The sequence below is a fragment of the Delphinus delphis genome, chromosome 8 (assembly GCF_949987515.2).
Source record: "Delphinus delphis chromosome 8, mDelDel1.2, whole genome shotgun sequence".
In the NCBI taxonomy this organism is placed as follows: Eukaryota; Metazoa; Chordata; class Mammalia; order Artiodactyla; family Delphinidae; genus Delphinus; species Delphinus delphis.
Genome location: NC_082690.1, coordinates 85,257,028 through 85,280,321, shown reverse-complemented (window position 1 = coordinate 85,280,321; position 23,294 = coordinate 85,257,028). Strand labels below are relative to the sequence as shown.

Sequence of the window (23,294 nt, the reverse complement as noted above, 5' to 3'; positions counted from 1 at the left end):
TTAGTTCCTCGACCACGTTTTGAACCCACGCCCTCAGCAGTGAAAGCGTGGAGTCCTAACCACTGGACCAGCAGGGAATTCCCCAAATTTAATGTTTAGGAGCCTCTAGTTAAAAAAACATTAAAAATCTCTTTCATATCTAGAAGTGTCACAATCAGTTTATGACATGAAAGGAAATTTCGTCCCTTTCTGGATGAACGTAGTGCACTGCTGCACAGCCTGCAGCCTCTTTCTTTCTGTTCTATAAAACTACTATAAAACGGCATGCAACTAAGTAATCTTTGCACAGTTTTTTTTAACAGAGTGCTTTAAAATCATTTTTATTGATTATTAAACAAGTGTGTCAGGTCAATATTATGTTTAGCATATGGGAAAACTTCGCTTGGTCTAACTTGTCTAAGCCAGTTTAGAGGCAGGAAACAACTGTTCTGGTGCAATCCTGCATACACACACACACACACACACACACACACACACACTAAATCACCCCCAAACAAACAACCAGCACTACCATTTTCTCTAGCAGTGGAAACTAGAAATGTAAATCTAGAAATGTAAAAAAATAATGAATAAAAATCTTTTGGAGTTTTTGAAAAAACTTTGTTATTAAGGTAGCAATTTAGTGCCATTTTTTCACTATTAAAACATGGAAAGTGTAATTTTTAAATTTTCACCTCAAATTTTGGCTAAATCAAACTTTAGGCTCATATCTTAACCAAGGCTCCCCCTCCCCAAAATTGTTGTAGTGGACTATTTGTGTTTTCGGTGGCCAAACGGTTGGGGAAATGAGGAGGAGGCCACTGAAAACAGAAAGGAATTGAAACCTGTTTTCTAGAAAAGATCTGATACACAATTTATAAAGCTGACTACTTGGTTTCCAGCCCATGACACTGAATATTTCCCCTGTCTCGCTGGTTGTTATTCCTCCATCTCCCTTCCTCTGATTCCTCCTCTTCTCCCTGCTACTAATAATGTTCAGGTGTCCCAGAGTTCAGGCTTTGTCCTCTTCTCTATCATTCACTCCTTCAGCCAGCCTCGTGTTTTAAAAAACCATTTGAAGGCTCCCCAAATCATATCTCTACTGTAAACATTTCATTAAAACTGCAGCCTCATTTATCTGACTGCCAGCTCTACATCTCCACTTGGATGTCCGGTAGGCATCCCAAACTTAACATGTCCAAAACCAAACTCCTGATCTTTCCCCTCAAAATCTCTTCCACACAAATTTCTCCAGCTAAGTTAATAGCAGCTCCAGCTCTATAATAGCTCAGGCCAAATATCTTGGAGTCATCCTTAACTCCTTTTCTCTCACTATACACCCACCCAATTCATGAGGAAATCTGTTGGCTCTATTTTCAAAATATGTCCAGAATATGACCATGTCCCAATACCTCCATTCCTACTACTCTGGCCTGAATCGCTACCACCTCTTACCTGGGTTACTATAGTAGCTTCCTAATTGGTCTTCTTGCTTTTCTCTTTGCCCCACCCTTTTCAGTCTCTTTTAACAGAGCGGCTAGAATAGTCCTTAAACCATAAGTAAGATTATGCCACAGATTAAACCTCTGCAAAGGCTACCCATCATTCCATTCCAGCCACACTAGTTTCTACCTGTTCTATTAACACATCAGTCACATTCCTACCTTAGGGGGTCTCTGTACAGTTGTTCACTCTGCCTGCAATGCTCTTTTCCCAAATAAACCCACAGCTAACTCTCCTGTATTCAAGTTTTGGTTTAAACGTCACCTTCTCGATGAGGACTTCCTTAACAATCCTATTTAAATACTGCTGTCATGACCTCATCTGTCATACTTATCCCTCAGCAATCCAGACCCTCCTTATCTTGGTCTTTTTCTCTTTTCCAGATTTCTTATCCTTTTCTAATACATGTACTAACTTCTAAAAATCTATGTTTAGTGTCTGTTTCTTCCCTCTCCCCCAGTGTAATCTCCATGTGGTTAAGATTCATCAATATATCCCAAGTACCTAGAACAGTGCTTGGCACACAATAGACATTCAATGAATACTTGGTGAATTAAAGAATAAAAAATAGACTCCACCTTGCTGTTAAGTTCTCTTATTTACATTGCAGAATTGTCCCATAGGTTCCATTTTGAGTTTTTTCAGTATTTTTTCATTCTTGAAAGAAAAGAGGTCTATTTAAGTCTAACATTTGCTTAAAAACAAAGGAAGGAGATCCTCCTTGGATCGCCACATTACACACTGTCGTGTGGTTGAGTATGTCCTCTCCAATCTTTAAGTGGGAGAGCTCCTGTTGTAAATATGCATGACTAGGTCCATAATCCAACATCCTGAGAGTTTCTTTTTTGTGTTTGGTGAAATATCTGTACGAGGGTCAGCTTCCTAACTTTTTATTTGGTCCAGCTCCCATTCCACATAGATTGTGTGACTGTATTCCGTGTCTTTCCTATTGCAATTTCCTCCTAGGTGGGGAAATACCACATCACCTGCGGGCTTATGTTTGGTGTGGGCGTGCTTACCCTGAGGATTTCCAACTGCTGTGGCTTTCAAAGGCCTTTTAAATGTGGCCTTCAGTTGGACTGCTCCCCTAAAGTCTTGTGACCTTATTCTTTCTGCCACCCCACCCCCCTTTGGCTACATCACGTGGCTTGCAGGATCCTAGTTCACCGACCAGGGATTGAACCCAGGGCCATGGCAGTGAAAGTGCCAAGTCCTAAATACTGGACCTCCAGGGAACTCCCTTTCTGCCACTCTTTATTCCACCGAATTAGAGGTTGATAGTTGGATTCTACCAAGATCTCCTTTATTTACTTACCATACCACCATTCTGGTTTTTGTTTTTGTTTTTGTTTTTGGAAGAGAAGTTGAATGTCATCTCTGGCGTTATTTTTCTTCAGTCTGGTCTCGTTCAACACCCAGAATTTTTTTTTTAAGTTTGGAGCATTTGGATCCTATCTACTTATTGATGCAGATTTTTCCCTTGTTTTTTAGTTCCTTTGGCCTTTTCAGTTGTAGTTTGGCAGCAGCCTGTTATAAACTGGTGCCTGGAAGTCCAAGAGTATATAATTCAATAATTACCTGTAAGATGTGTACAAAAGTGTTCAATCTCTTTTGCACTTGGAAATAAGCTCCCTAAATGATTTCAGGTTGTAGCTAGATTTGGGGACTGCTAGAATAGATCATCAGTGAGGCTTATATTTAGGATTGAAAAACTTTGTGCTGACTACAAATGTACCTGAGAGCTTTAAGCAGTACGCTCAATTTGTCACCACTTAGCTGCTTTTTCTTCTGGGAGTTCCTTTTTGTTTTCAAAACCAAAAGGCATTACCCCAAATAGCAAGATACTGCAGACATCAAATTATCATCACTGCTTGAGATGTGTGTGGACAAAGAATGTTGCCTGCCATTTCAGTAAACAAAGACTCTTACCTGCCATTCTGGTGTTTTTTGAATGGATAAATGATGAAATCCCATAATTAAGATCCAGGGAAATTATGGCACTAGACAGTGAATCCTAGAAAGAATGGTTCCCCTTGAAACATTGGGAAATTATAAGGCAAAAAGTCTAATTTGAAACAACTGTTTTTGTTTTGTTTTGTGTTTTAGAGGATTTTATTTTCAAAGGAAAGTACAAGTGAAAGCAATCTTTTTTAAAATTAAATTTATTTATTTATATATTTTTTTCATATATGGCTGTGTCAAATGTTAGTTGCGGTGCTCAGGCTTCTCTCTAGTTGAGGCACGCAGGCTCAGTAGTGCATGGGTTCTGTAGTTGTGGCACGCAGGCTTAGTTGCCCTGTGGCCTGTGGGATCTTAGTTCCCCGACCAGGGATTGAACCCGCGTCTCCTGCATTGGAAGGCGGATTCTTTACCACTGGGCCACCAGGGAAGTCCCAAAAACAATCTTGAAGAGTCAGCAGCAGTTAGTTCTGCACTGCCAGGTAAGGATCTGGAAGTAGCACATGGGATCATATAAATGTGTACATATCTTTGTATGCATGGGGACGATTATTATTTATTTATTTATTTATTTATTTTTGGCCCACAACACGGCATGTGGGATCTTAGTTTCCTGACCAGGGATCAAATCAGTGCCCTCTAGTGCCCTCTGCAGTGGGAGCACGGAGTCTTAACCACTGGACTGCCAGGGAAGTCCCTGAAACACCTGTTGACAGAAAAAAACCTGCACAACCTAAAAGTTGAGAATTATGTTTTATTTGGCCTACTTACTGAGGTCTATAGCCCAGGATAGTAGCCTCTCAGATAACTCTGAGGAACTGTTCCAAAGAGGTAAGAGAGTTGCCAGGATATATAGGAGTTTTTGCTGGGAAAAAAAAAATTTAGTTGAACATCAAAAGATTATTGCTGGGCTTCCCTGGTGGCACAGTGGTTAAGAACCTGCCTGCCAATGCAGGGGACACAGGTTTGAGCCCTGGTCTGGGAAGATCCCACATGCCGCGGAGCACCTAAGCCCATGAGTCATGACTACTGAGCCTGCGTGCCACAACTACTGAGCCTGTGCGCCACAACTACTGAAGCCTGCGTGCCTAGAGCTCATGCTCCACAACAAGAGAAGCCACTACAATGAGAAGGCTGTGCACCACAACAAAGAGTAGCCTCCACTTACTGCAACTAGAGAAAGCCCGTGTGCAGCAACGAAGACCCAATGCAGCCAAAAATAAATAAATAAATACATTAAAAAAAAAAAGATTATTGCTAATTACAAAAAACAGACATCTCAAGTTAATGATTTTAGTGCTTTTCTATGTATGGGAAGATACAAGAGTCTCTGCTCATTGAAATTATACCCATGACATACATCTTAGCTACCTAGGGCCAGTACCCTGCTTTTCTCCATCCTGAATTACCCTCAGGGCACACCATGGGAGTGGGGGGTGGGCAGCTACAGTGGCTGATGGCTTGGTGGCAGCAACCTGTTTTTTTCCATCCTGAATTCCCATCAGGGTGTACCATCAGGGACAGCTGCAGTGGCTGATAACTTTATGGCTGCAACATCCTTTGTTTACTGAAATGGCAGAAAGAATATTTGAAGAACTAATGACCAAACAACTTTCTTAATCTGATGAAAAATCTAAATCAACACATTCAAAAATCTCAGCAAACTCCTAGAAGGTAAAGTCAAAGAAATCCAAACCTAGGCAATCATCATCAAACTGTCAAAAGTTAAAAACAAAAAGAGGCTCTTAAAAACAGTAAGGGATACTCAATTTGGTTAACAGATGACTTCTCCACAGAAATCTTGAAGTGCAGAGGGACAGCATATTTCAAAGTGCTGAAAGAAAGAGACTATCACCCAAAAGTTTTATATCCGGTAAAACTATACTTCAAATGAAAGAGAAATTAAGACATTCTCAGATAAACAAAAACTGAGAGAACTGTCACTAGCAGAACTGTCTTACAAGAAATACTTCATCAGGGACTTCCCTGGTGGCGCAGTGGTTAAGAATCCACCTGCCAATGCAGGGGACACGAGTTCGAGCCCTGGTCCGGGAAGATCCCACATGCCACCGAGCAACTAAGCCCGTGTGCCATAATTACTGAGCTTGCGCTCTACAGGCCGCGAGCCACAACTGCTGAGCCCATGTGCCACAACTACTGAAGCCTGTGCACCTAGAGCCTGTGCTCCACAACAAGAGAAGCCACCGCAATGAGAAGCCCATTCACTGCAATGAAGAGTAGCCCCCACTTGCCGCAACTAGAGAAAAGCCTGCGCACAGCAACGAAGACCCAACGCAGCCAATAAATAAATAAATATATAATTTTTTTAAAAAGAAATACTTCATCAGGCTGAGATGAAATGACACTAGACAGGAACTCAAGTCCACATAAATTAATGAAGAGCACAGGTAAGGTTAAATACATAGGTAAGTATAAAAAATATGTAAATATATTTTTGTTTGTCACTCTTCTATTCTCCCAATTTTAAAAGACAACTGTGGGAGTTCCCTGGTGGTCTAGTGCTTAGGATTCTGTACCTTCATTGCTGTGGCCTGGGTTCAATCCCTGGTTGGGGAACTGATATCCTGCAAGCCATGCAGTGTGACCAAAAAAGAAAAAGACAAATGCATAAAGTAATAGTTATAAAACGGTACTGATGGGCTTTTAATATATAAAGATGGAATTTATATGACAGTAATAATACAAGGGAGGGGGAGGGAACACAGCTAAACTGGAGCAAATATTTTATTATTTAAATTAAGTTGCTATTAATCTGAATTAGATTATTTTACATTAAGATGTCAGTTATAATCTCCAGAGCACCACTAAGAAAATAACTCAAAAAATATGTAGTAAAACAACAAAGAGAATTAACATGGCACACTATAAAGTACCTATTTTAACACAAAAGAAGGCAATAATGAAGGAATAGAGGAATAAAAAAGACATGAAGCATTTAGAAAACAAATGGAAAAATGACAGAAGGAAATCCTACTTTATCAGTAAAGACAATAAACATGAATGGATTAAAAAGTCCAATCAAGGGAATTCCCTGGTGGTCCAGTGGTTAGGACTCTGCTTTCACTGCCGAGGGCCCAGGTTCAATCCCTAGTAGGGGAACTAAGATCCCCTAAGCCACATGGTATGGCCAAAACAAACAAACAAACAAAAAAACATGATCCAACTGTATGCTGTCTGCAAACAATACACTTTATTTCCTTCCTCCCCCAAGCAATACACTTTAGGTTCAAAGTTGGAAGTACATAAATATTTATCAAGAAAATAATACATTGCTAGTAGTGTGCTAGGATTGTTATATACAAAGGGAAATAGCACACTGTTCCTATTTTTAAGTTCCATCAAGTGGGAACAACTAAGATGTTTAGAAATAATTCCATGGCCGTGTGAGTAGTGTTATAATAGAAGCATTTGCAGAGTTCTCTGTGACCACAGAAGAAGAAAGATCAGACTCTGTCTGAAGGAAAATAGAAGGCTTCCCTGTGGGTCTGTGTTAAAGTTGAGCATTTAAAGATGTTTACCTGATAGAGGAGGAAGTAGAGGACTTCCAGTCGTGCAGAAGAAATATCATAAGTAAAAGCATGATAACATGCTTAAAATGGCGTACTCAGCAATGAAAAGCTCTGTAGGGCTACAGAGTAGGGTCCATAAGAGTAAAGATGGGAGAGCTGAAGGGAGATTACATGAGAAATATAAGGTAGGCTACATCATGAGGGGTCTTAGGTGATCAGGAAGCCAGTTTCTGCTGAGTGTGTAGAGATAAGATTGAAGGGTTAAGAATCTAGAAGTAAGGAGACCAGTGAAGCCATGAAAGATACAGATATGAGAACTAAAATAGTACTTAGTTTTTACTGAAGGAGAAATAGAAGGAAAAAAAGGGAAGATTTAACAGATCCCTTCCTTCCTTCTACATGTATTTCTTGAGCACCCACTAATGGACATGTATAGTGCTCAGTGAATATACAGAGCTAGGTGGACGATTACACATGGTCAGAGAAGAGAAGAGAAGAGTCAAAGATGATTCCTAGTATTTCTAGCTTGGGCAATTATGGACAGTGAGGGTATCCACACTTTCAAAATCAAGGTTAAAGAATTAGAGGAAATCTTCCAAGAATTCAACTTATGTATCAATATGTCAAACTCAAGACCTTTTATAATTGATGACCAAAGTGATAAGCTAAGGGTGGTGGGAAGAGATGGCAGTTTTGTTTTCCAAATATTAAAAAAAATTTAAAATTCTGGCAAAAAACACACAGTATTAGTTTACCCTCAACCATTTTTAAGTGTGCAGTATCATAGTGTTAACTATATTCATACTGTTGTATAACAGATCTGTAGAATGTTTTAATCTTGCAAAATTAAAACCCTGTACCCATCAAACAACTGCTCCTCATTTCCCTTTACTTGCAGCCCCTGGCAACTACCATTCTACTTTCTATTTCCAGAAATTTGACTGTTTTAGATATCTCATATAAGTGGAATTATGCAGTATTTTTTCTTTTACAACTGGCTTATTTCACTCAGCAAAATGTTCTCAGGGTTCTTCCATGTTGAAGCATGTAACAGGATTTCCTCCTTTTTTAAGGCTGAATAATATTACATTGTATGTATATTTTCAACATCCATTCATCTGTCAGTGGACATTTGGGCTACTTCCACTTCTTGGCTATTGTAAATATACTGCAATGACCTCTTTGAAATCCTGCTTTCAACTTTTTGGCTATAAACCAAGAAGTGGGATTACTGGATCATATGGTAATTCTAAGTTTTTGAGGAACTTCCATACTGTTTTTCATAATGGCTACACCATCTTACATTTCCACCAACAGTATGCAAGTGTTCCGGTTTCTCCATATCCTCATCAACATGTGTTATTTGCTTTTTTTTTTTTTAATTTTGGCCATCCTAATGAGTATGAGATGATACCTTGTAACTTTGATTTGCATTTCGCAGTTGATCAATGATGTTGAGCATTTTTTCAGGTGCTTCTTGGCCATTTGTGTAGGAAGAAATGACTATTCAAGTCCTTTGACCATTTTTTAATTGGGTTGCTTGTTGTTGTTGAGTTGTAGGAGTTCTTTATACATTCTGGATATTAACCCCTTATTAGATATATAATTTGCAATTATTTTCCCCATTCTACAGGTTTCCTTTTCACTTTGTTGATTGTTTCCTTTTATTTGCAGAAAAAATTTTAAGTTCGATAGATTCCCATTTGTCTACTTTTCTTGCCTGTACTTTTAGTATTATAGTCAAGATGTCATTGTCACATTTGATGTCATGAAACGCTTCCTGTATGTTTTCTTCTAGGAATTTTATAGTTTTAGGTCTTATGTTTAGATCTTTAACTCATTTGAGTTACTTTTTGTATATAGTGTAAGGTAAGGGTCCATTTTCATTATTTCACATATGGATATACAGTTTTCCCAGCATCATTTATTGAAGGTAAATCCTTCCCCACTGTATGGTCTTGGCACCCTTGCAAAGATCATTTGACCATATACACAGGGTTTAATTCTGGGCTCTCTATTCTATTCCATTTGTCTATGTTTCTGTTTTTGTTGTTGTGTTTTTGTTTTTGTTTGTTTTGCAGTACGCAGGCCTCTCACTGTTGTGGCCTATCCCGTTGTGAAGCACAGGCTCCAGACGCACAGGCTCAGCAGGCATGACTCATGGGCCCAACTGCTCTGCGGCATGTGGGATCTTCCCAGACCAGGGCACGAACCCATGTCCCTTGCATTGGTAGGCGGACTCTCAACCACTGTGCCACCAAGGAAGCCCTATGTATCTGTTTTTATGCCAATACCACACTCTCTGATTACTGTAGCTTTGTAATATGTTTTGAACAGACTGTTGTTTTGATAGGGTCATTATTTCTGGTATTTAGCAGAGGATTTAATACAAATCCATCAGAAGTACTATTGTCATTTACAGAGTATTGGACTAATGTTTCTCCCTATGTTAAGTAAAGTATGCTAATTTAAAATAATATTTAAAACAATACTTGTTTGAGGATGTGGAGAATTTTACCCTCATATGTTGCTGGTGGGAATGTAAAAGAGTGCAATCACTTTGGAAAACAATTTGGCAGTTCCTCAAAAAGTTAAACATAAGAGTTACTGTATGGAGGGGGCAGACAGCAGAAGCAAGAAGAATTACAATTCTGCAACCTGTGGAAGGAAAACCACATTCACAGAAAAACAGACAAAATGAAAAGGCAAAGGACTTTGTACCAGATGAAGGAACAAGATAAAACCCCAGAAAAACAACTAAATGAAGTGGAGATAGGCAACCTTCCAGAAAAAGAATTCAGAATAATGATAGTGAAGATGATCCAGGACCTCAGAAAAACAATGGAGGCAAAGATCGAGAAGATGCAAGAAATGTTTAACAAAGACCTACAGGAATTAAAGAACAAACAAACAGAGATGAACAATACAATAACTGAAATGAAAACTACACTAGAAGGAATCAATAGCAGAATAACTGAGGCAGAAGAACGGATAAGTGACCTGGAAGACAGAATGGTGGAATTCACTGCTGTGGAACAGAATAAAGAAAAAAGAATGAAAAGAAATGAAGACAGCCTAAGAGGCCTCTGGGACATTAAATGCAACAACATTCACATTATAGGGGTCCCAGAAGGAGAAGAAAGAGAGAAAGGACCCGAGAAAATAATTTGAAGAGATTATAGTAAAAAAATTCCCAAACGTGTGAAAGGAAATAGCCACCCAAGTCCAGGAAATGCAGAGAGTCCCAGGTAGGATAAACCCAAGTAGAAACATGCCGAGACACACAGTAATCAAATTGACAAAAATTAAAGACAAAGAAAAATTATTGAAAGCAGCAAGGGAAAAAAGACAAATAACATGCAAGGGAACTCCCATAAGGTTAACAGCTGATTTCTCAGCAGACACTCTACAAGCCAGAAGGGAGTGGCATGATATACTTAAAGTGATGAAAGGGAGGAACCTACAACCAAGATTACTCTACCGGCAAGGATCTCATTCAGATTCGATGGAGAAATCAAAAGCTTTACAGACAAGCAAAAACGAAGAGAATTCAGCACCACCAAACCAGCTCTACAACAAATGCTAAAGGAACTTCTCTAAGTGGGAAACACAAGAGAAGAAAAGGACCTTCAAGAACAAACCCATAAGAATTAAGAAAATGGTAATAGGGACATACCTATTAATAATTACCTTAAACATGAATGGATTAAATGCTCCAACCAAATGACACAGACTGGCTGAATGGATACAAAAACAAAACACATCTATATGATGTCTACAAGAGACCCACTTCAGACCTAGGGACACATACAGACTGAAAGTGAGGGGATGAAAAAAGATATTCCATGCAAATGGAAATCAAAGCTGGAGTAGCAATACTCATATCAGATAAAATAGACATTAAAATAAAGAATGTTACAAGAGACAAGGAAGGACACTACATAATGATCAAGGGATCAATCCAAGAAGAAGATATAACAGTTATAAATATATATGCACCCAACATAGGAGCACCTCAATACATAAGGCAACTGCTAACAGCTATAAAAGAGGAAATCAACAGTAACACAATAATAGTGGGGGACTTTAACACCTCACTTACACCAATGGACAGATCATCCAGACAGAAAATTAATAAGGAAACACAAGCTTTAAATGACACAATAGACCAGATAGATTTAACTGACATTCCATCTAAAAACAGCAGGTTACACTTCTCAAGTGCACATGGAACATTCTCCAGGGTAGATCACATTGTGGGTCACAAATCAAGCCTTGGTAAATTTAAGAAAATTGAAATCATATCAAGCACCTTTTCCGACCACAATACTATGAGATTAGAAATGAATTACAGGGAAAAAAATGTAAAAAACACAAACACATGGAGGCTAAACAATATGTTACTAAATAACCAAGAGATCACTGAAGAAATCAAAGAGGAAATTAAAAAATCAGAACCTAGAGACAAATTACAACAAAAACATTATGATCCAAAACCTATGGGATGCAGCAAAAGCAGTTCTAAGAGGGAAGTTTATAGCAATACAAGCTTACCTCAAGAAACAAGAAAAATCTCAAATAAACAATCTAAACTTACACCTAAAGGAACTAGAGAAAGAAGAACAAACAAAACCTAAAGTTAGTAGAAGGAAAGAAATCATAAAGATCAGAGCAGAAATAAATGAAATAGAAACAAAGAAAACAATAGCAAAGATCAATCAAACTAAAAGCTGGTTCGTTGAGAAGTTAAACAAAATTGATAAACCATTAGCCAGTCTCATCAAGAAAAAGAGGGAGAGGACTCAAATCAATAAAATTAGAAATGAAAAAGGAGAAGTTACAGCGGACACCGCAGAAATACAAAGCATCATAAGAGACTACTACAAGCCAATAAAATGGACAACCTGGAAGAAATGGACAAACTCTTAGAAAGGTATAACCTTCCAAGACTGAACCAGGAATAAATAGAAAATATGAACAGACCAATCACAAGTAATGAAATTTAAACTGTGATTAAAAATCTTCCAACAGGGCTTCCCTGGTGGCGCAGTGGTTGAGAGTCTGCCTGCCGATGCAGGGGACACGGGTTCGTGCCCCGGTCCGGGAGGATCCCACGTGCCGCGGAGTGGCTGGGCCCGTGAGCCATGGCCGCTGAGCCGGACAAAAAGATAACTACTAATCTCTTTCAGAAGGAACTGACTTCATTTACAGCAGAGCATGGAGAAGACCAAGCCTAAGAGGATTCACAAGGACAGTGCATGTTTTGGTGAAAAACATTTGGAAGGAGATTCAAGATACATGCTAAACTGTAGGCTGGTTAATTTTCGAAAGAGAACCAGAAATAAGGCAGCAGGAGAAACCCCCCTGGAGTCAGAACAAATATCGAACACTGACCTCAGAAACTATCCCTTCAAGTGAGCCTTGATTGGAGTAATCTGAACAGAAATTTATGCCCAGGCATAAATTAAAAACAAGAGAGCAATCGGCTGGAAATTAGTGAAGTTTAACCCCAGGTGTGTTCAAGGAAAGACAGGAAGACAACTCTACCAAAACCACTGTCATCTCGGCGTGACTGTGGGCATACCACTTCGCTGAGGGGCAACCCCACAGCTGAGGGAATACTAAAAGGTGAAAGACTGGATGCTTCCTCCTAAAGTCAGAAAGAAGACAAGAAGTCTGCTTTTCAACATTGTATTAGGTGTCCTAACTGGAGCAACACTGTAAAGGAAGAAGTGAAACTTTCCCTATTTGTGAATGATATGATCTTTTATATAGAAGATCTCAAGGAACCCATTAAAAAATGATTAGAATGTTCACCAAGGTTACAGTATAAAAACCAAATATACAAAAAAAACAAAAGTTCAAGTTATCTATTTTTTCTTCAGTGACCTCTGATAGTTTCTATTCAAGGAATTTGTCCACTTTATCTAACTTGTCAAATTTTTTTTGTTTCTTTTTTGCCTTTCTTATTTTTATTTTTTATATATGTATTTATTCTTTTTCAAATTCTTTTCCCATTTAGGTTGTTATATAATATTGAGCATAATCCCTGTGCTATACAGTAGGTCCTTGTTGGTTGTCCATTTTAAATATAGCAGTGTGTACATGTCAATCCCAAACTCCCTAACTATCCCTTCCACCCAACCCTCCCCCCAGTAACCATAAGTTCATTCTCTGAGTCTGTGAACCTGTTTCTGTTTTGTAAATAAGTTCATCTGTATCGTTTCTTTTTAGATTCTGCATATAAACGATATCATATATCTCCCTTTCTCTGCCCGACTTACTTCCCTTAGTATGACAATCTCTAGGTCCATCCATGTTGCTGCAAATGGCATTATTTCATTCTTTTTAATGGCTGAGTAATATTCCATTGTATATATGTGCCACGTCTTCTTTATCCATTCCTGTCAATGGACATTTACGTTGCTTCCATGTCTTGGCTAGTGTAAATAGTGCTGCAATGAACACTGGGGTACATGTATCCTTTTGGACCATGTTTTTCTCTGGATATATGCCCAGGAGTGGGATTGCAAGATCATATGGTAGCTCTATTTTTAGTTTTTAAAGGAACCTCCATACTGCCCTCCCCAGTGGCTGTACCAATTTACATTCCCATCAACAGTGTAGGAGGGTTCCCTTCTCACCACACCCTCTCCAGCATTTATTGTTTGTGGATTTTTTGATGACAGCAATTTTGACTGGTGTGAGGTGATACCTCATTGTAGTTTTGATTTGCATTTCTATAATAATTAGTGATGTTGAACATCTTTTCATGTGCCTATTGGCCATCTGTATGTCTTATTTGGAGAAATGTCTATTTAGGTCTTCTGCCCATTTTTTTATTGGGTTGTTTGCTTTGATGATATTAAGCTGCATGAGCTGTTTGTAAATTTTGGAGACTAATCCCTTGTTAGTCAGATAATTTGAAAATATTTTCTCTGAATCAGTGGGTTGTCTTTTCATCTTGTCTATGGTTTCTTTTGCTGTGCAAAAGCTTTTGAGTTTAATTAGGTCCCATTTGTTTATTTTTGTTTTTATTTCCATTACTCTGGGAGATGGATGGAAAAAAATACTGCTGTGATTTATGTCAGAGAGTGTTCTGCCTATGTTTTCCTCTAAGAGTTTTAGAGTGTCTCGTCTCACATTTAGATCTTTAGTCTATTTTGAGCTTATTTTTGTGTTTGGGGTTAAAAATGTTCTAATTTCATTTAAAAAAAATATTTATTTGGTTGCACCAAGTGTTAGTTGCAGCAGGCGGGCTCCTTAGTTGCAACTTGCGGGCTCCTTAGTAGTGGCATGCAAACTCTTAGTTGCAGCCCACATGTGGGATCTAGTTTCCTGACCAGGGATCAAACCCAGGCCCGCTGCATTGGGAGCGCGGAGTCTTAACCACTGTGCCACCAGGAAAGTCCCAGTATTATTTTTCTTTTTAATATTTATTTATTTTGTTTTTTGTTTTTTTTGGCTGTGTCAGGTCTTAGTTGCAGCACACAGGGTCTTCGTTGAGGCATGTGGGGTCTTCGTTGAGGCGTGTGGGACTTTTCATTGCAGTGCGTGGACTCTTTGTTGTGGCACCGAGCTTCTCTCTAGTTGTGGTGTGCGCGTTTTCTCTCTCTAGTTGTGGCGCGTGGGTTCCAGGGTGCGTAGGCTCTGTAGTTGTGGCGTGTGGGGTGCAGAGCACGTGGGCTCCATAGTGTGAGGCATGTAGGCTCTCTTGTTGAGGCACGCAAGCTCAGCAGTGTGGTGTGCGGGCTTAGTTGCCCCACGCCATGTGGGATCTTAATTCCCCAACCAGGGATCAAACCCATATCCCCTGCATTGGAAGGCAGATTATTTACCACTGGACCACCAGGGAAGTCCCCCAGTATTACTTATTGAGATAGGTTTTACAACCAATTTTATTTCTGTCCTTCATTTTTTCTGATATAAGAACTAGGAAACGTTGTTCTTATAAATAATGGATGAATGAAGGAATAAAAGGTATTTTATTCCCTTTTATGCAATGTCACTGAATTTTGAAAATACACTCTTTCTAAGTTACATGGCAAAACAAATCACATAACTATCTATGAACAAAAACAGAGATACGGCCTCCAGCAGACCCTCAGAAAAGAAAACTGTAAGGGACATGGTTTAGTCATAAGCTTGTCATCCCAAAGAGAAGATGTAAGGTGCAAGAAAGAATGGAGGGCAATATGGTAAATATATAAATAAACCTAAGCAAACACTGACTATTTAAAACACTATTGCTTGTTGAGTATTAGAAAACAGGATAGAATTAAAATATGTGGGGGTGGGACTTCCCTGGTTGCACAGTGGATAAGACTCCACACTGCCAATGCAGGGGGCCTGGGGTTGATCCCTGGTCAGGGGGCTAGATCCCACATGCATGCTGCGACTAAGAGTTTGCATGCCACAACTAAGCTCACCTGCCACAACTAAGGAGCCCATGTGCTGCATCTAATTTCATTGTTTTACATGTAGCTGTCCGGTTTTCCCAGCAACATTTATTGAAGAGACTGTCATTCCACCATTGTATAATCTTGGCTCTTTTGTCGTAGATTAATTGACCATAGGTGTGTGGGTTTATTTCTGGGCTTTCTATCCTGTTCCATTGATCTATATTTCTGTTTTTGAGCCAGTACCATACTGTTTTTATGACTATAGCTTTGTAGTATAATATGAAGTCAGGGAGCTTGATTCCTCCAGCTCCGTTTTTCTTTCCCAAGATTGCTTTGGCTATTCGGGGTATTTTGTGTCTCCATACAGATTTTAAGATTTTTTGTTCTAGTTTTGTGAAAAAATGCCATTGGTAATTTGATAGGGATTGAATTGAATCTGTAGATTGCCTTGGGTAGTAGAGTCATTTTGGCAATATTGATAATTCCAATCCAAGAACATGGTATGTCTTTCCATCTGTTTGTGTCATCTTCAATTTCTTTCATCAGTGCTCTTATAGTTTTCAGAGTATAGGCCATTTGTCTCCTTAGGTAGGTTTTCTCCTAGGTATTTTATTCTTTTTGATGTGATTGTAAGTGGGATTGTTTCTTATTTTTTAATTAATTTATTTATTTGGCTCCACTGGGTCTTAGTCGCAGCACACGGGATCTTCATTGCCACGTGTGGGATCTTCATTGTGGCATGCAGGATCTTTAGTTGCAGCATGCGGGACCTTTAGTTGTGGCATGTGGGACCTTTAGTTGTGGCATGTGGGACCTTTAGTTGTGGCATGCGAGCTCTTAGTTGTGGTATGCAGGATCTAGTTCCCTGACCAGGGGTTGAACCTGGACCCCCCCCTGCTTTGGGAACACAGAGTCTTAACCACTGGACCACCAGAGAAGTCCTGGGATTGTTTCTTGAATTTCTCTTTCTGATCTCTTGTTGTCAGTGTATAGAAATGCAACAGATTTCTGTGTATTCATTTTGTAACCTGAACTTTACCAAATTCACTGATGAGCTCTAGTAGTTTTCTGGTAGCGTCTTTAGGATTTTTTATGTGTAGTATCATGTCATCTGCAAATAGTGACAGTTTTACTTCTTCTTTTCCAATTTGGATTCCTTTCTTTTTCTTCTTCGATTGCTGTGGCTAGTACTTCCAAAACTATGTTGAATAAAAGTGGCAAGAGTGAACATCCTTGTCTTGTTACTGATCTTAGAGGAAATGCTTTCAGCTTTTGACCATTGAGTATGATGTTAGCTGTGGGTTTGTCATATATAGCTTTTATTATGTTTAGGTAGGTTCCCTCTATGCCCACTTTCTGGAGTTTTTAATCTTAAATGGATGTTGAATTTTGTCAAAAGCTTTTTCTGCATCTATTGAGATGATCATGTGGTTATTATTCTTCAATATGTTGATGTGGTGTATCACACTGATTGATTTGTGGATATTGAAAAATCCTTGTATCCCTGAGATAAATCCCACTTGATCATGGTGTATGATCCTTTTAATGTATTGCTGGATTTGGATTGCTAGTATTTTGTTGACAATTTTTGCGTCAATGTTCATCAGTGTTATTGGCCTGTAATTTTTTTTTGTGGTATCTTTGTCTGGTTTTGGTATCAGGGTGATGGTAGTCTCATAGAATGAGTTTGGGAGTGTTCCTTCCTCTGCAATTTTTTGGAACAGTTTCAGAAGGATAGGTGTTAGCTCTTCTCTCAATGTTTGGTAGAATTTGCCTGTGAAGCCACCAGGTCCTGGACTTTTGTTTGTTGGGATTTTTTAAATCACAGTTTCAATTTCAGTGCTTGTGACTGGTCTGTTCATGTTTTCTATTTCTTCCTGGTTCAGTCTTGGAAGGTTGTACTTTTCTAAGAATTTGTCCATTTCTTCCAGGTTGTCCATTTTATTGGCATATAGTTGCTTATGGTAGTCTCTTATGATCCTTTGTATTTCTGTGGTGTCAGTTGTAACTTCTCCTTTTTCTTTCCTAATTTTATGGATTTGAGTCCTCTCCTTTTTTTTCTTGATGAGGCTGGCTAAAGGTTTATCAATTTTATTTATCTTTTCAAAGAACCAGCTTTTAGTTGGATTGATCTTTGCTATTGTTTCCTTCATTTCTTTTTTATTTTTGGCTGCGTTGGTCTTCATTGCTGCATGTGGGCTTTCTCTAGTTGCAGTGAGCGGGGGCTACTCTTTTTTGTGGTGCATGGGCTTCTCATTGCGGTGGTTTCTCTTGCTGTGGAGCACGAGCTCTAGGCACGCAGCTTCAGTAGTTGCAGTGCTCAGCCTCAGTAGTTGTGGCACGCGGGCCCTGGAGTGCACAGGCTTCAGTAGTTGCAGCACACAGGCTTCAGTAGTTGTGGTGCACAGGCTTAGTTGCTCTGCAGCATGTGGGATCTTCCTGGGCCAGGGATCGAACCTGTGCCCCCTGCATTGGCAGGCAGATTCTTAACAACTGCACCACGAGGGAAGTCCCCTGTCTCTACCTTCTTGAGCATATATATTTAGAATAGCTGTTTTATTATCCTTGTTGACTAATTTTATCATTTGGATCTTTTCTGCTTCTGTTGCTATGGATTGATTTTTCTTCTCAAATGAGATGTATTTTCTTGTTCTTTGCATTCCTGGTAATTTTTGATTTGATGACAAAGTTAATTTTACATTGTTGGGTATTGGAAATTTTTTTGTATTTCTTTATATATTTTGGGGCTTTGTTCTGGGATGCAATTAAGTGACTTAAAAACAATTGAATTTTTTTTCAGGATTGCTGTTAAGCTCTGTTAGATGAGTCCAGAACAGCCTTTATTCCAGGCCCAATTTTGTTGCACTAGTGAGACAAAAATCTCCTGAGGATTCTACTAATGCCCAGTGTTAGGAAGTCTTTTCAATCTGCCTAGTGGGAACATGAATGCTGCTAGTTCCTGTGTGAGCTCGGGAGATTGTTCTGACTCTTTCTGGCGGTCCTTTACTTGACCTTGGTAGTGTCCTGCCACATGTAAGCTGGTCAGTCAGTACTTAGTTGGATTCTTGAGGGGAACCCTCTGCAGATCTGCAGAACTGTTTTTGTGCAGCTTTCTCCTCTCCGGTACTCTGCGCTTAAAATTCTAGGTGCCTAGGCCTCCCCAGAACCTGAAGTTTGTCTCAATTTAGCAAGACCTACATGCTCTGGGTTCACTGTTCCTGTGCTGTGTCCTAGAAACTTTCCAGAGAGTAAGCTGTGACAGCTGGAGGGCTCAAGTCATTTGTTTCCCTTCTCTCAGATTACTATCCTGTGCTGCCTATTGTTTAAATGTTTGAAAACCATTTTGATAATTTTGGCCTCCTTTATAAGGCAGAGTTACATCTGGTCCCTGTTACTCCATCATGGCTGAAAGTGGAGGTTGCCAGTAAAGTTTTGGCCTTTATCCTAAGAGCAACAGACGGCACTGAAGGGTTTCCAGTGGTGTTTAAAATCACCAACTGCTCTGTAGAGAATGGATGGAAGGAAAGCAAGATGGGAAGTGGGGGAAACAGCAATTCATAGATTACTATAGTAATCTATAGTAATCTACAGTTGATGGTGGTTAGGACCAGTAAAATGACAGTGGAAGAAGAGAACTGGGGAAAGGTGAGGTTTAGTTAGGAACTGACAGGATGTTATTGCCTGTGTGAATTTCAAAGAATACGTCTCAGTGATGAAAGTCTTTTTTTTTTTTTTTTGTGGTACGCGGGCCTCTCACTTTTGTGGCCTCTCCAGTTGCGGAGCACAGGCTCCGGATGCGCAGGCTCAGCGGCCATGGCTCACGGGCCCAGCTGCTCCGCGGCATGTGGGATCTTCCCGGACCGGGGCACGAACCCGTGTCCCCTGCATTGGCAGGCGGACTCTCAACCACTGCGCCACCAGGGAAGCCCAGTGATGAAAGTCTTTGATCTCTATGATGAGGGAGTCTCACTGTGAACCTCTGAAAATCTCATAGCAGATGACAGCAGTGTATATAAACTGTGTTCTTGCTTCCTGGTAGACCAGAGATAATTTCAAGAAAATCAGTGATGATTTTCACCTTTTCTATGCCATAGTTGATAAGTTAGTGGTTGTTATGGACTGAATGTTACTTGTCCCTCCAAATTCATATGTTGAAGCCCTAACCCTCAGTGTGGTAGGGTTTGGAGATGGAGCCTTTGAGAGGTAATTAGAGTTAAGTGAGGTCATGAAGTGAGGGGCACTCATGCAGGGATCAGTGCCTGTATAAAAGACACCACAAAGCCTGCTCTCACTGCCATTTGAGGACACAGCGAGAAGGCAGCCATTTGTAAGCCAGGGAAAAGAGCCCTCACTAGCAACTGACTCTGCTGGACCTTGGTCTGGGAGTTCTAGCCTCCAGAACTGGGAGAAAATAAGTTTCTGTGGTTTAAGCCACATAGTCTATGGTATTTTGTGATAGCAGCCTGAGAAGACTAATGCAGTGGTGTTCAGACTCCAGTCAGTGATGACTTCTCATCGTTCTCATTTGGATGGCCATGTGTTTGTTAATGAGCAGTACGGGGTATACCTTAAAAAGGCAAATTTTTTTTTTTTTTTTTTTTTGCGGTACGTGGGCCACTCACTGTTGTGGCCTCTCCCGTTGCGGAGCACAGGCTCCGGACGCGCAGGCTCAGTGGCCATGGCTCACGGGCCCAGCCGCTCCGCGGCATGTGGGATCTTCCTGGACCGGGGCACGAACCCGTGTCCCCTGCATCAGCAGGCGGACTCTCTACCACTGTGCCACCAGGCCGCCAGGGAAGCCCAAAAAGGCAAATTTTTGCTTTGCAGTGCTTCGTGAATGGTGCTTTAATACATAATCCTTTTGATAGTGAATTGTTTGCAGACTCCTGTGGTAATGTTAATGTATCTGCATTAGTGTTGGCTGTGAAAAACCTTAACTTCCTGACTTCTACTTTAGTCAAATAACATTATCTTATAATAAACTCAATGAAGGACTGGCATTGGAAAGACCTTCTGCTCATTTGCCCATTAACAGTTTTTAAGTCATTGATAAATAGTCTATGTAAACAAGGATAATTAAAAAAATTCATTCTGAAGCCAGGTTCTGTTAGGCTTGTTGCTAGCATTTTGAATTTCTCTGCTTCACTGCTTAAAGACAGCTGCTGTCTGATGATAGCCCATTCACTTCCATTGACTAAACGGAAGTTAAATATAAGAATTAAGAGAATGGACTCTGGTCTGTTGAGAAGTAAGCACAGAGTGAAAACTCAGAGTGACATGCAAAGGATGCGTTCTATAAGAGATGTTTTCCTCTAAAAATAGAGAAAGCAGGGAATGGGCCACTCACTATTATATTTTGAATTACTTAGAGGTCAACCTGAAAACACTTTGAACTGATTCCAAAAAAAACCCCATTTATCCATTCACCCATCTACTCAACACATACCTATTAAGTGCCCGTTGTGTAAAAGTCTCCACGCTATTGGAGATATCAAGATGAAGACTATGTGGATACTGACCTTAAGTACTTCACAACTGACTGGTGACATCAGACATGATTCTACTTAATCTTATGCTAGTGTCACGGATGAACTAAGCGCTGCTAGGGTGTGTGCGTGTATAAGATACCTACTTAATGACTCTGACACAGTCTTGCAAGTTAGTAAAAGACTGTAAATAATGGAGTAAAGCCATTCTTACCATTCTGCTGTCCCTCTCTTTTGGTGCTGCCAAACTGAACCGCCTTGCATTTCTCCCAATATTCCAGCCTCTCTATCCAGATTCAGAGAAGATTAACAGCTTTAGAAGACTTTCTTACCTTACTTTCTGGATGAGAAAACACCCAGATTAGGCTTCACATGACATGCCTGAGGATAGAGCTAGTTTAGTGACAGAACTGAGACAAAACCATTCTCCTGAATACAAACTAAGTATTATGCCTTCTTCATCCAGCCCTGTTTAGAAGTCCTCCCGAACTCTGAGGCTCCACTCGATCATTACTGCTTCCGTGAAGCCTTCCCTGACCCTCCCCAAGAAATGAACCCTCCTCCCAAGAGTATTTTGCTCACAGTGAGTACCTCTAACAGAAACATTCATTTATTTTTACCAGGACTTTGTTCCCTAGTTATTCTGTCTAGAGAGTCTCAAGCCCCAAAGACAGAGGAATGTGAAGTCCTCGTCCCTGGGCTCTCTCTGCATGAGGGCAAAATGGAGAAAATCATAGCCACTACATTCACTTTTTCATAAAATACCAGCAACTTTCCTATTATACAAACTCTTGATATTGTCATTTTTTTCTGATGTCACAATTACTATTGCTCACTAAGATCATGAACACCTTTATTGCAAAATTCATTGTATACTTTTCTGTTTTTACCTTTTTAATGTTCCCTGTAAGTTTCCTTTCATATATCCATTTATTCATCAAATATTTAATGAGAACAGATACTGCACTAGATGCTGGGAATACAATGGTGAGGAAAACACACATGGTCCTGTCATCAGACAACAGGACCAAGCAGCCACAACAGTGTGGTAAATCCTACATTAGAGGAATCACAGGGCATATGATCTGGTCCAGAGGGTTAGAACCTAGTCTGATTACTTTTCTCTAAAGAAGACATACAGATGGCCAAAAGGCACATGAAAAGACGCTCAACCTCTCTTGTTATTAGAGAAATGCAAATAAAACTACAATGAGGTATCACCTCACACCTGTCAGAATGGCCATCATCAAAAAATCTACAAACAATAAATGCTGTGGAGAGGGTGTGGAGAAAAGGGAACCCTCCTACACTGTTAGTCGGAATGTAAATTGGTACAGCCACTATGGAGAACCGTGTGGAGGTTCCTTAAAAAACTAAAAATAGAGCTACCTTATGATCCAGCAATCCCACTCCTGGGCAGGTATCCAGAGAAAACCATAATTCAAAAAGATACATGCACCCCAATGTTCACAATAGCCAGGACATGAAAGCAACCTAAATGTCCATCAGCAGATGAATGGATAAAGAAGACGTGGTACATATGTACAACAGAACACTACTCAGCCATAAAAAAGAATGAAATAATGCCATTTGCAGCAACATGGATGGAGATTATCATACCAAGTGAAATAAGTCAGAGAGAGGAAGACAAATATTAAATGATATCACTTATATGTGGAATCTAGAGTACGACACAAATGAACCTATCTACAAAGCAGAAACAGACTCACAGACATAGAGAACAGACTTGTGGTTGCCAAGGGGGAGGGAAGTGGGGGAGAGGTAGACTAGGAGTTTGGGGTTAGGAGATACAAACTATTACATGCTGAATGGATGGACAAGGTCCTACTGTATAGCACAGGGAACTATAGTCAATGTCCTGGGATAAACCATAATGGAAAAGAATATAAAAAAGAATGTATATGTATCTATAACTGAGGCACTTTACTGTACAGCAGAAATTAACAACAGTGTAAATCAATTATACTTCAAAAAAAAAAAAACACCTAGTCTGATTAAACAGAAGTGATGTTAAAGTGAAATCTGAAGATTAAAAGATGAAGAATAGTTCAGCAGAGGGAACCTGAAGGCAAGAAAAAAACATACACGTTCCTTCAGGCTGGGCCACAATGGGGAAAGAAGAACCATTCCTTAGAGGACTTTGTACACTGTGACAGAGTCTGGGCTAAAGGCAATGAAAAGCCATGGAAAGGTTGTGAAGAGGGGAAGGACAGGAGAAAGATAATTTTGGCTGCAATTTAAGAAAAATTTCTACCATGTCCATTATTTTTAACTCTATGTCTAAAATGATTTTCATTGTTGCCTTATTCTAAATACTGTAAGAAGCTAAATTAAAAGAAAATCTGTATTTGATTTGAGAGAAAACAATAAACTATATACATCATAGGTAAATTACATAAAACATAAGCTATTCT

General features: G+C 39.7%; 1 long non-coding RNA gene across 1 annotated transcript in view; it reads left to right on the top strand.

Annotated features, from left to right (window-relative positions):
• LOC132429851 (uncharacterized) overlaps positions 1–23,294 on the top strand; it is a 57,026-nt gene that overhangs the window by 2,206 nt on the left and 31,526 nt on the right. The window contains exon 2 of the long non-coding RNA XR_009520397.1: positions 21,326–21,442. This is a non-coding gene — a long non-coding RNA (uncharacterized lncRNA). The remainder of the gene's footprint in view (positions 1–21,325; positions 21,443–23,294) is intronic.